Source organism: Embiotoca jacksoni, unplaced genomic scaffold (genome assembly GCF_022577435.1).
Source record: "Embiotoca jacksoni isolate LCO1_2020_lvr unplaced genomic scaffold, fEmbJac1.0.p SCAF_11, whole genome shotgun sequence".
NCBI lineage: Eukaryota > Metazoa > Chordata > Actinopteri > Embiotocidae > Embiotoca > Embiotoca jacksoni.
The window spans coordinates 2,871,605-2,885,970 of NW_027185241.1; the positions used below are offsets into that span (position 1 = coordinate 2,871,605).

Sequence of the window (14,366 nt, forward strand, 5' to 3'; positions counted from 1 at the left end):
CCGGTTGGACTAAATTAAGAAAAATATTGAGAGGTATGTGCACTTAGGACTAGCAGTGAAGGGAGCAGTGCACATTACACGAGGTATTAAATTTGCTTAGCAAACATGGAGCAAACCTCTCCATTTTCAGGGAATGCTGAAAAAAAAACCAATATCAGCTTTGAAGTCTATAGCCATAATGGATTTAAGGAGTCATGGATTTAAGGAGTGTGTATGAGTGCTTGGTCTTGTCTGTCTGCTCCATCAGTGCAGCAGAATATCTCAGAATATCTCAGGCTCCTGTCTCTCCATTAAGATATCCTTTTATTTGACCTGAATATCACAGTGGTGAAGCAGATAACGGGACTGCTGCACTCTTCTTTCACGTACATTTCAAAGGAAAGTTTCTTTTTTTTTTTTTTTTTTTCATTTTTACATGACCTGTACTGTTCGAAACTTGCAAAACATATCTATATGAACATCAAAGTAGAGTATTGCTTTAGATGATGGATGGTGTGTGTCAGACCATCAGTCTTTCATTACATCCTGCAGTGGAGAACTTTTTTTTTCCCATCAGTTTCTTGAAATGGTGGACTCACAGAACAAGTACAATAGAACTTACACAATTCAAGACATCTTTAAATTATGTCGTTCGCTTTTAGGGGAACTCCACAGATTATTATTTTTTTTATGTATATAGGACACTTTATTTGTCATGGAGAGTGCTTATAAAATTCTGAAAATATCTGTATAAAATAGGGAGATTTCTAAAAATAAATAACTGATGATATAATGATGTAATCTGGACAATCTTGGCCTGGCTAGGCAGTGCCTGGTGCAACATGTTAATCTGTGCTAATTTTAGACTGACGCAGTTGTCATTTTCTCATCCAGCACCCACTTTTTTTATAGAGCAAAAATACTTGATGCAGTCAGGACCATTGAAGGTGGATTGCTATCTTGAGGCAGTGGAGAGAAACTGCTTAATTAACCAACAAAAACCTGGTCTTAAGTCAATGGCGCAGGATTTTCCAGTTTTTTTTTATGGGCGCATAGATGGCAATATGCATCTAAATAGGCAGGTGCACTTGTACTCGGTTTGTTACACACACAAAGATATTCACTAGCGCACAAACATGCAAAATATAAAAAAATACAAACCTAAGTAAAAAAAAGTTATGGAGTGTCAATACATGTGTGATGCACACCCTCTCATTCGTTGAGATACATGTATAATCTATATCAACACCCCTGTAAGCCAACGCTTGCTCCATTTAACACCAAAATAGTTTGAATTCCAAAATGTATGTGTTATTGGTGAAGTAACAACCATTACATGTACTGTCAAATACAAGACAGCAAAGTCCTTCTGTGGCTTGGCTACAGCCTTGAAGAAGACAGTTTAGACAGCTTCTTAAAAGATGCCCGCAGGAACATCAGCTCATAGAGCGACTGACTCCTCCACCCCCACACTCATCATATTATCCATTTCAGTAACAAAGCAAAGTGTGTCTGCCATCGTCTGTCAATTCAGGAAAACAAAAAAGTTCACTGTCATCAAAAGTTACAAATGTCTGTACTTAAGTTTAACTTTTATGGCCATCAGTGGAGCTATAGAGAAAACCTTTCAAAAGCTGTTTAAGCATTGAGATCACACTGAAACACTACACTATAGGAGAAGTTATTTCTGCTTCCTGTTAATGCATGTTAAAGACTTTTTTTTTTTACCAGTTGATAATTAATTGTCATCTAACTTCCAATTATACTTTTTGATTAGCATTTTAAAGTGCCTAATTATTTTGTCACTTGTGCTAGCATTGTATTTTAACATAATTTCATATATATCTGCATTCAAACTGTGTGCTTTGTTGGTTTGTTATATTTATGGATCAAGAAGGACATTTCTAAATTGCCTGTTTTGTACTTGCAAATGTCAAAATCCAAAAGACATAGTTTACAATGACATAATAAAAAGAAAAGCATCATACAAACTAAAACTATTACAGTGTTTAGCACTTTTTGATAAGTGATATAAATGTATAAAATGATTAGAGTGATTGCCAATTATTTATCGATTGATGGACTACACCATTAATCCTATTTATGGTTTTGGAAGTTGGTTTATTCTGTTTTAGAATATGAGCCTTTAGAACATTTTCCAGGGATATTGATGTTTCTTGCCCTCAGTGGGAGGATTGAAGTACTTCTTTATTGAAATAATTTTTAAAACCTTGGTGCACTTTCCCACCGAATACATTAGCCAAGCTCTTAATGGGTTAATGGATTTATATGCTAACCATTATCATATCGTGAAAGGCACACAGGAAATACTCCAAAAAGCTTTATTTTTATTCAGCCAATGTTACTTAAAAAGCATGAAATGATTTTTTTTTTTATTTTTTTTTTTTAATATTATTTCATTTTCGTGTTTTTGGTGTGCGAGTAGTGTTTTGACTTTGCTCTGCCAAGCCTGGTATTATTTCACTAATCCTACAGAATACCTGGGTGCAGAGAGCTAAGCTTGGAAATAGCACCTGTGACCTGCTGATGCTCCGGAACAGACCACAGTGCCTGGATCACACAATCATATACCTCTGTTGCTGTGGGCAAAGTGGCAACTCTGGAAGCCAAGCTCATCTTACTATTTATGACTCAAAGCCTCTTTGGATTGTGAGGGGACGTGATGCATAAACCGGCCCAGTGGAATGCGTCACATTAAAATAAATGAATCCTTCCATTTTGTGGAGAAATCTCATTAGAGTACATTAAGTAATTGCTGGAGTATATAGTAATTTGACTGTTAAGAGGATAAAATGTGCATTGCTCAGAAGCACTCTAACAAATTTAATAAACAGGGGGAAACCTGCTCCTTGGGAGGAAAATCCTGCAGATAATTTGCTTTCCCCTTTTCAGAAAATCTGCAATAAGCACAATAGCAGGGCTTAATGCACACGACCTCCCGTAGCTCCATCAAATAAGGGAAAGGCAGTTCTTTTTAGCATCCTACGGAATTTACTTTAATGATGCAGAGATTGAAATATTGTGGAGCATGTTTACAAGTTCACATTTGAACAACTACACCGAATGTTATCGCATTGGACGTGTGCAAATTGAGATGCAGGAGTTTCAGACTTGTTCTTGTGAATCTCAGTCAAAAGGCTTCAAATTAGCATGTTTCCAATAGACAAGAATACAAAGGCCTTTAATTAGCCTCTAAGGTCCTACCACAATATATAAATCAGCCACTAATTGCAGCTGTTTCCATAATTTGTCCTTTGAGGACTCTGTGGATCAGCTGCATTCAAAAGCCACAGACTGATGTAATGTATGTGAGGAGAGGATGATTTGAACTTAAGCTGCATAATGTAAATTAAACTACATCACCCGAGTTTAGTGGCATGTTAACAGAGAAAGGAGGCTCGGTAATAATATAATAAAAAGAAAAAGTAAAGCTTGTCAGACGAACTTTGGTTACACAATTTAATAATCTGTCACTGTATCCAAGTTGATTCCTCTAATGTCTCACTAAAATTCTAAATCTATAGTACTGGAATAGACTCATGTTTCTTATAAAGTTTATGTTTGATGTTGAAATTAAGGATGGTATCATAATTGGTGCCAACATTGATACATATATATATATATTAGGGATAGGTATTTCAAGCAAAACTACTAATCGAAATTCGCCCTCAACTATTCGATTTTTCTTAGAATAACCCCACCACCACCACCACCACCACCCACACACACACACACACACACACACACACACACACACACATGAATATGTTTGCTCGGTGTTGATTGTGCTTAGCGTTGGAAGGCTTGCATGCTATCTTTACCTGGATTGTTTGCACCGCACCTCCTCTTTATTTATGTTACAGGACTATGGCATGTCATTTAAGTTCTTAAAACTGTATTAATAAAACCAATAAATTATACATTAAAACATTTGGCCTGAATGCAAATGAAAACCTTTCATAATTTGTGGTGCGGATGAAAATCAAGCTAAATGTTATTCTTCAGCAGAAGCTGTGGGTGTGGAGGGTTCTGCGGGGCCTAAAGGAATGACATGAGACATGCTGCGCAGAGCCAGAATCAGAGGTTTCACATTTCAGCTGTTCATGCCCTTGCAAAAATCAATGTTGTAGCATGAAAGCCTCACATGTTATGTACTCGCAAACAACACGGGAAAACGCACAAGCATAAACCCATCCTCTGCTGTCATGTAGTGGGAAACTGCCTGCAAGCCAGCTTAGTTAGTTTGGTTGGAATCATCCGGGTGCCACTGAAAATCCTTATTTTCATCATCGACTGCATTTACCGATTTACAAGTGAGATCCGAGTGAGAGAACGACAGTCTACCAAAACAAAGAAACATCACAATGGAACGATGCAAGGGCTTCTATTTGGTTTGACTTTTACTGCATTACGTTAAAGTTATTCATTGTTTGGAAGTGACATGGTTCTGATAAGTTAACATGTTTCTGCTACCTTACGCTTGGATTGACTTTCATGAGGGATGTTTTTGGGTTTTTTTTGCGATCTGAGCTGCATTGATTTTAATCCAATTTTGCTTCTTTTTTTATTATAATTATATTTCTTTTGTTCAATAAATGTAGGCAGTGACATCTTCTCAAATTTGTTAAATATGAAGTCATTCCAAACCCAACTGGTCTGTTGTTTTTTCAACTACGAATGTCATTTAGTTGTTTAGTAGTCATATTTATCTGTAATGCAGTGTAAACAAAAGTGCTTATGAGAACATGTTTGTCCCTGTCTGTAGAACAATTACTCAACAACCCAAAACCAAAGTCTGTGAGATTATGATCCATTTCCTCAAGTAATCAGAAAGCTTAGATTTTCAACTGAAATATCCCCAGGAGCTTATACTTTGAACAACAAATGTGCTCAAAATAAATGCAGTAACCACAATTTAGAGGCAGGGAAAGGTCATTTCGGGTATTTGTTTTTACTACTGAGATAAAAATCTTGATACCATTGCCCTTGTGCAGCATGGAATTTGTGCAGAGGAGAGGAAAGATCAATGACCTTTCTATTATTTTCAGTCAGGGTTAGGGTTATGGAAACATATAAATAGTTACATATCTTGGTAGAAAAATGAGTACACGCTATACCTTTTTATTTATTTTTTTCATTGATGCCCTTTATTGTAGGATACATTGTGCCTGGTAAATCAAATTCCTTGCTGCCAGACAAACCAATGCAAGAAGCCCCAAACAATGAAACTGGCTCGTTATGCTCTTGGATACATATGTGCTCGCCCACTGCATTTCTGAGTGTTGCTCTTTTGTACTTTGTCTTCACTGGTGGTCTCACTGTGAATAGCTTCCTGTCTCCCTGGATGTGTAACAGCACTCAGTTTCACAATGATAGCAGCAAACAATGACCAGCGCGAAGCGCGCACACACACAAACCGCTATGATCATTCAGAAATGCAGCCAATTTTGGGAAGAATATGTTGTCATAATTATGGGTAACAACACAACACTAGGGACTAACTGTTATACAATACTGTGAGGCTGAGACCAGTGGTTCATTCAGCCAGTGTTGCATTTTGTACCACACATAGGAAGAAAAAAAAACTGCTACATTTAATCAATGATGAGTATCATGAGAGGAAATTAAGGGTTCTCATTAATTAATGGTGTCTGGCAGCATGTTGGCTCATTAGTTAACAAAGTCACCTCACAGCAAGACGGTTCCAGGTTTGATCTTAGCTGTGGTTCTTCTCACTTGCCCCCCCCCCATCCCCCCACCTCCCCCTCTGCTCTGGTTGCTCCTCGCAGTCCAATGCAGGTCAGGTGAATCTCAGTCTCTAAATTGCCTGTAGGTGTTAGTGTGAACATGTCTGTCTGTGTGTTAGCCCGGCAGCGGATCAGTGACCTGTTCACAGTGTTTCTGTGTTGTTTCTGCAAATGCAACAGTAGCGCTCACCAAAATAAGCAGTTGTGGAGTCGAGGTGAACGCCTGGCTTACCTTACAGAGGAGTACATGAGCTAAAGACGTACAGTCACAATAAATTATTGTTGAACATAAGAGATAAGAAAACAGGAAAACACAGGAAGTGGGCATGTCCAATTATGTCTCGGTACAATATACATCCAAAATAAACACATGCTTTTCCAGCCGCTCAGTCTACTATGATATACTTTATGTTAATGTGGTAAAGAACGATGCCAAAAAAACTTCTTCCATCTAGAGGATGTACTTTTATATTAAATCAAAGTGTAAACACTCAGATTATTAAGATCAATACTGTTTAATGTAAAACTGTAGTAAGTGTGACGGGGAGTGATGGTTATATGAAAAGCTAATATTAGCACACATATTAAGAGCGAAATTCTACAAGTCAGGACTGATTAATGAAGTGTAATCATGGAAGTGTGTGTGTGTGTGTGTGTGTGTGTGTGTGTGTGTGTGTGTGTGTGTGTGTGTGTGTGTGTGTGTGTGTGTGTGTGTGTGTGTGTGTGTGTTTGGCTTCCATTACAGCCGAGCACAAGTCAAACTGAAACTGCACCAAAAAGACATATTGACTCAGTATTTGTGTCCACTGACAGCGCAAATGCCTGCAGCTCGGTTTAATGGAAGCTCATTTGGATCCATAATTGTAGCCACAACAATCCTGGTCAATAATGACATTATACGACATTCTAACTGATTTCTTTTTACTGACTTTTTTTTTTTCCTTTAAGAATGACACCTGTTATATCAATGTGTAAAAACATAGGAGGAGTACACTTGTTACACAAGAATTTGTTTCTCTGATATCGTGGTTATGCCATTATAGTGGAACATTCATGATCTGGTCACAATATTGCTAACTTTTCTTCACAATATTAAACATTAGGATAAATTATATAATCAGTAGTGTTTACTGGTAATGTAAAATCAATATACATTTATTTTTATTACAATATCTTAATAGTATTTTCTTCTTCCATTTCTTTTAAATTTTCATAAACTATATCATCTCATTTGATTTGAGTGTATTTAGATTTTTTTTTTTTTTAAAGTGTAACTACTTGGAAAATACAGTTAATATAAAGCAGTGACTGATTATGTTACGTGATTTCAACAGTCTCAATTAAAACCCCACTGTACTAGGTTGCCTTTAACAGTAAAGCAGAATATGTATGTTAACCTTGACAAATGCCCCTCCAAATTAGCAACTTGAACCATGATGACAGTAAGGAGATGTCAGAAGTTTATTATTCATCGAGTTTACACAGAAATCAGCCAGCACCAAAAAGGCCATGGAAATTATGGTCTATATTTTTAAAGGATAGTGCTTACTCCTTGACTATTCAGTATTTGAGAGTCCCCTGTAAAAATTTGAGTATAAAAACATTTAATAGTAGTCTCTGTTAAATTATATATGTATTGATTATTCCTCACAACCTCAACATATAAAGGGAATGAACATTTGGTTTAGCTTTTAAACTTGGTTAGGAAAATTTGAAAAATATATGTAAATCTGTAAGGAGGGCTTTAGTTTCCTCCCACTGTGTAACTTAATGTGACTGATCAGCTCTGAGGGCATAAAAACATTCCAAATACAATTGTAGCCGCTTAAAAAAAAACATAAAATCAACTGTTGCAAAATTGCATACAAGACAAGTGTCTGCAATATTTATGAGACATGATTATTTATTGGCTTAAAGACCATTGCACTATAATAGATAAAACAACGTTTATCTGTTTGAAATATCAAGCTATAAACATCAGGTATTAATATCATATTTCCCCATAGATTTATCACCCTGGGGAACAGAACCCTCTATTACCTTTATTCATAGAGCGACGGGTTCACACACAGACACTATTTTTCCTCGCAGCTTACTGTAGATAAAGCTTGCTTCCTCGACTCGTCTCTCACACACAGTCTCTCCGCTAAGCCGACTTGAATTAGAGCTTTTATTCGTCACTCAGACGGATTCATTCTGTCTTCATTGTTGTCTTAATGATGTATTTAACATACTATTGTAACCATCAATAACTAATAGTTGTTTCCTCAAACGCCTCCTGACAATCCATTATGTAGAATGATTGTTTATATTTCTTACTTTGACAGGCTGTGCATGTTTTGTTATATTTCTAAAACTGGTTTATTCCAACTAGTGACGGCAGCGTTGTGTCCTCAGTCTCACTGTATTGCAGGATTCAAAGCAAAGAGATTCTTGGTGTAAAAAAAGTCATTCATCAGTAATTAATAGCAGCAGGAAGGGCAGAAATGATGCTAATTTCAATTGTTGTCCTGCAAAAGTGTCCTCATGTTACTCTGGCTGTTTGAACCTCTATCATACTGCAAACATGATAAAAGAAGCAGACATGCACGTCAAGGAGAGAAATGTCTCTGGCATGTGACAACTTCTTAAATCCTAAATTTTTTTCTTCATAATGTCAGTGACGATGGTTTAAGTGTCACAGCATTTAGACAAACATGTAATAATGTCTACAGCTTCCACACATTGTGATATATTAACATATATATTAAAATTGGGTTTCTAATGTTTGAGTCCATAATGAGGAGGGTCTTCTTTAATTATGTTATTTCTCCCCGTAACTCACTGTCCACATTGAATCTCCATCTAGCGCCATCACAGCTGAGAAGCGTTCTTATTTATTTGATACGATTAGTAGTACTCATGCAGCCCTATATTGTTGTGATATCTCCTCTGTCAGAGGACTGTCAGGTAACAACACATTTGTAAAATCTAATTTTATGCTCAAGTGGTTCTGCTTCTGCAATTTATCGCAGCTATCGCTCACCTTCTCCTCTGCTCGCTCCTGCTGGCTTTCTCTTACTCCCTCTCCCTCTCCAGTCTTCACCCTCTCTTCCCAGCTTAGTGAGGTGTTTTGATCTCATTATCATTCCCAAACATTCACACCAGATAATCTGTCAGGGCGGGAGCCTGTGCTCTGCACCGTACAGGGCACCCTGGTCATGATTAGGGGTGTCGGGGCGTGCTTGCAATGAAAATACCTTTTTTTTTTCTCTCTCTCTCCCTTCAAACCATACTAGAAGTAATGGGTATATCTTTGTCCCTGCATGCTATAAGAATGTGGCTGTATCAATTAAATCCTTTAGTAAAGAAAACTGCCTCATACTGTATGAGGACAATTGTGGGACAACCCAGCGAGGACACAGAATTGATTAGCCAAACTGAGCCGCGGGGCTCAGATGCCCTTTTACAAACCACAAATCCCTTTCCAGAAATGCTGCACAATGCACAGTGAACCTCCATTAGACAATCCCGCTCCACAATGCATGATACAAACAGCCACCTCCCCCGTCTGTGGCCTATTGTTATCATGGAGGTAAAACCCTCCCCACGCCAAATCCTCACCTCGCCGCCAGTTCAATCAAAGTCTTTGCCAGAAAAATAGGGAATGAGACAATGGGAACTAATGCCAGGTGGATGGGGGCTCTGAACGGTGCCAAGCTACCTGTGTCCATCACCATCCCTGCCCCATCCATCTCCCCACCTGCAGCCACCTTTCTTTGTCCACATATGGTAGCAGAAAATATGCAGACCTGGTGCTTTGGCTCTTTGTCACTGGGATTCAGAGGTGGCCAAAAGCACACAAAAAACCTCCACACTGTGCATCAACAACAGCTTTGGAAGGTGTCGTTACAATAAGATGCGTCTGTGGTTAGGAAGTGGACTTATATAAAGATAAATACAGCACACCGTTACCTGTTGTATTCTTGGCAACATTAGTCAATAAGCAATTTGAGCATGAAGCCCAAACAAGTTTACTCACCAGTTAGCAATGGTTGCCTCCTCCTTATAAATACAGTACACATACTGTGCTGTGTCTGGTTTGTCTTGTCAGAGAGTAATACATCGCTGCTACTCCTATGTAATACAAAACTAATGGTTTCATCTTAGATATACTATTATGATTGGGTCTTATCTTTTACTTAAAGTAATCTCTTTCACCTCACTGCAATATGATATTGTGCCTCGGAGATGCTGCTTCACACACACCAGCTTTGGAGCCTCATACTTATCTTGCCGTTGGCTATATGTACCCTCTCTCGCTTTTTCGACATAGCCTAAAAATGTCAGTAGCAGTCATGCAAGTGTGAATATTGCAAAACAAACACGTAAAAAAGTAAACTAAAATTGACCTTGTACTTGTTCACTTTTAAAGGGTAATCCAACACTAGGTGACACAGTGCAGAAACCTGCCGGGTCTTTGTGCTGAAACGTTCAACCACGGCGTACTTATAACTACACTGATTAATCACATAGGGTGTTTTCCATTAGCTATGAAAGGAAAAATGTCTGTCAAATAAGTCCCTTATGCATGACATACCATGTATTGTGTGGCAACAATGAGTAATTATTAAATAAATGTGACAGGCTAGTGATTATACAGCATTTAATGTGTTTAATTATAATATATTTTCAGGGACTAGCATAAGTGAGCTATTTTTACACCTAACTCGGGCTCAACAAACGACTTTTTTCAGTATAGTTACATTTTATGTAACCCACATACCTTCAAATATTTACAAAGTACAGAAAAGAAGATGTCAAATTTTGCCTTTGGAAGAGAGCGGAGTGCTGCTTGTTTAAGATTGAGCTAGAAAAACCAGCTGTTCACCAAAATACATTTACAGCAGCTATATTCCTTTACTCAGTCTGACTACTTTAAAGAAGGGACCTATAGTACGCAAGTGAGCTCTGTCCGCCAGGAAAGCAAAACAGAGTGATTCCACTGAGCATTTCAACAACTACTGCAGCAGAGTAGGACTGTGTTCATATAGACAACAGCACTGTGTGGGGAAAAAGCAGCAGGCTCTTCATTCATCTCAATGACACCATACGTTCGCACAGGAGGGATGCCATTGTAGATTTTTTTTTTGTAGAACCTGGATACATTTTTCCGACAGTGCAATGCAACAATGCACCAGTGAAATACCGGCAAGCACTCTTTCCCAGTGAAATACCGGCAAGCACTCTTTCCCAGTACAATAGATTAAGTTAAGTTCCTGGCAATTATAGGAACAGAGAATAAAATAATTCTAATTTAATAATTGCTAAATTTGTGGAATTGTAAAGCCCTTCCTAATAAATCATGACATATTGAGACCTTTTCAACCTCCATTACTCAAGTTCCCTTTTCAAGACTGTAGTCCACCAACGAAGTCCCTCAGATTCTTTTAAATCCAGAAATGTTTTCAATCTGTACGCCCTTTAACATGTCACACTCCTCCCCGCACAAAGACTTTCACTTTTTATTCCTGCACTACTTTCATCATGTTATATTTTATGTTAGAATCAATATAATGTGACGAGTGTCAGCGAAACAGCAGCACCGAAGGCTGAGTGTAATAGCCTTCCAACTCGAGGCTTCACTGTAGAGTTTTATGGTCATATTCTTTGTGCCTGGTCACTTGGGGGCTCCAAGGCTTCATTTTCATTAGTAGCCCTTTGGAGAGACCTTTTAATTTTACTGTCACACACCTGTTGCAGACCAATTGACTCATCCTGAGGGTTAAGGCACCGCAGCAGTTGGATGTATACTTTCCAAAGTGGAAGGTTAGATAACTACTCTGGGTCACACAAAAAAAAAATCACGCGATGTAATTGGCATTGATTTTACAACAAAAGGTGCAATTAATATCAAGGCTCCATCCCTGCAAGCTGTTTCAAAAGTCCATACTAAAATGGAAAGGCATTGTTTAATTTGGGCCACCTTATTACCTTGCAGTTTTGACAACCACTTAGTTGCTTTAATGTTTAACATAATTAGAACAAGAGTTTGAGTTCAGCTACATATAAAACTCTTTGACAGTGCTATTATCATCAGCCACCCACAGAAATTAGTGTCTTTTGCCAGGGGCATAATGAAAACAGGACGTACGTGTCTTTTTTATGATCTCTTGCCTTACTTTTGTGAAAGACAATAAACATTCCTGACAGGCTTTATTGTATTTTCAACTGCAATACAGAAAAACTCCACACAGCTTGGTTGCAATCCAAATAGCAGCAAAATGGCAATATTTGTAAAAGATCCAAATAAAATAAAAAATTTAAGACAAAGCTCAAGATTTATGTATTAGAAATTAACAAGGGCCTTGAGCTGAGAGGGTGACAAGGGTCTGAAGACAAGAGTCACCCTGTTTTTCAAAGTCATTGCAGGTGCGGCTAAATATAAATCTGCCCCACTTATTACTGGATGGACCACACATGCAAAGTTAATGTAGACAAATGAGGGGGAGGTGCAGGTCAGATCATTTGGGACACCTCTGGCTAGTTTCTGGGACAGGAGGCACTCAAATGGAAATTAACTTCACTGCGTCTGCGAGAGCGTTCACGTCCACTGGAACAAGACCAATCTGTGCACATCTGAATTAAAGCCCGAGGCGCTCATTTTTATTCGCGTTCTCCAACTTTTCTGGTGGCATAAGGAGGGACATTATTCCCCTCAGGGCGGGTATAGAGGGCCATGTACTCATGAGGATTAGCAAGAGAGCAAGGAGCAATGAACGTGAAGGACCAGTCAACCAAGGCACATTAACTGATACTTTCTGAGCGAAATTTGACATTTACAGAATCTAAATTTAAATTGATACAGGTTGGCTTTTTATATTTAACTCATGCCGTGAAATCCATAATTTTAAAAAAATCCCAAGACTACAAAACTCCCCAAAAAACTAGCTTTAATGATCAGCTTCAAAGCACATTCCCCTCATGACTGTATGTAAATCAACATGTTTGACTGCACTGATCTGATTGACAGCTGACATGAAACCTCTCTTGTAAACACACTCCATGGCCAGTCATGTAGTTTCATGAAACAGATTGCAGTTAGGTCTATATTTTAATCAGAGATATACAAAGAGTATTCTTTTTTTTTCTTTCTTTTTTTATGATTTCTATTTCAAAACCCATTTGTCAAATAAACATATCAATCAACAACCTTCAGACGTCACTGTTTTGGGGCTGATAAGACAAAACGAAATGATACGACTAAAGATATGTGAGAAAACTGTTGCGTACATGTTATGTCCCGAATAAAAGTAATTTATTCTCATTGTGGAGAACAAAATACACAAAGCCTATATTTTAGTTCTTTTTCAAACATGGCTTGACTATTGTAGGTTTATAATAAAAGCTGCCTGTTTTATCACAGAGCACAAGCATTATTCCAAAGCACTTTGCACCGTCTTTTCAAAGCCGATTAGAGCACGGAGAAGGAGGCCAGCTCATCCTTGCAAAGGCAGGATATTTACATTTCAGTGCCATGTGCAGTGAATTTTAATTTGGCCGCTACAATTTAACACGCCGGCTTCCTAGCAGTTTCACACATGAGTGCTTAATGGCTTCGTTAACATCCTGAGGGACTTTCCTCATTACCTGATCTGGTCAGCTCTGACAGGTGCAACGAGTCTCATCACTGATCTTTGTTCATAGTGCCAAGTTCCCTCGCACCACCGATCGCAGTGAAATCGAAATCAAAGCAAACACTTGTGAGTCAAAAAGCCAAAGCACAGAAAGAAACGTCAGTCAGTGGCATAAGGGAATAATTCTAATGAGATCAGTGCCCTTGACAAAAATATACGGCCTAAAGTTAAATGTCTAAATTATTCCTGCATTGCTTTTCCGACTATCTTTGGACACAGACCAAGAACACCATTAAGCCATTTTAAACAAACCCATTACACAGGCACTGATAAAGTCCTGAGGCAATCCTGAGGAAAATACATTATTTTCTTTATTAGTGTTTCTGTATTAAATACACCAAAAATACCAGACTGTCAACTGTATTTGTCCTTGCTGTACTGAAAACTGTGATTTAATGTCTTCTACCAAACAAGGTCTCGACAGCACATAATTCAGTTTATTTCAATGCAGCTGCACTTCAAGTCACTGGTGTTTTAGTCTGAAGGTCACTGAAGTTATCTAAAATTAAACACAGTTTATCGTCTCACAACAATACCGCCATTGAAAATCCTTGTTCCCAAGCATCTCAAACAACCTTGTGTCATATATTTAAACAATCCCCAAATTAGCAAAGTTCAAGGTCATGATATCTTATCAAACTTTTTTTTTTTTTTTTTTTTTTAATGGATTTTCCCCAATTTTTTAATCTAAGAAAGAGGTGAAGGTGACTTGAAAAAGAGTTGAAAAGGCACACTAACAACAGCACTGTCTTCTTGGCAGTATCTTCAGAGACCCGCAACAACTTGTTTTCTCACATCACTTCCTCCCCACTCGCCCACCGAGTCATGGTCACACACACTGCACAGCATAAATTGTCTTCACTGTTTTCTTTGATCCCTGACATGGACATGGCATCCTACTAAAGCAGCTCCGAGTGTAGGAGTGACAATCATCTGACACCTT

The 14,366-nt window shown here is 38.1% G+C and overlaps 1 protein-coding gene across 1 annotated transcript in view; it reads right to left on the minus strand.

The window, feature by feature from the left end:
• Nucleotides 1–14,366, minus strand: part of grik3 (glutamate ionotropic receptor kainate type subunit 3) — an 86,309-nt gene that overhangs the window by 37,662 nt on the left and 34,281 nt on the right. The window lies entirely within an intron of this gene.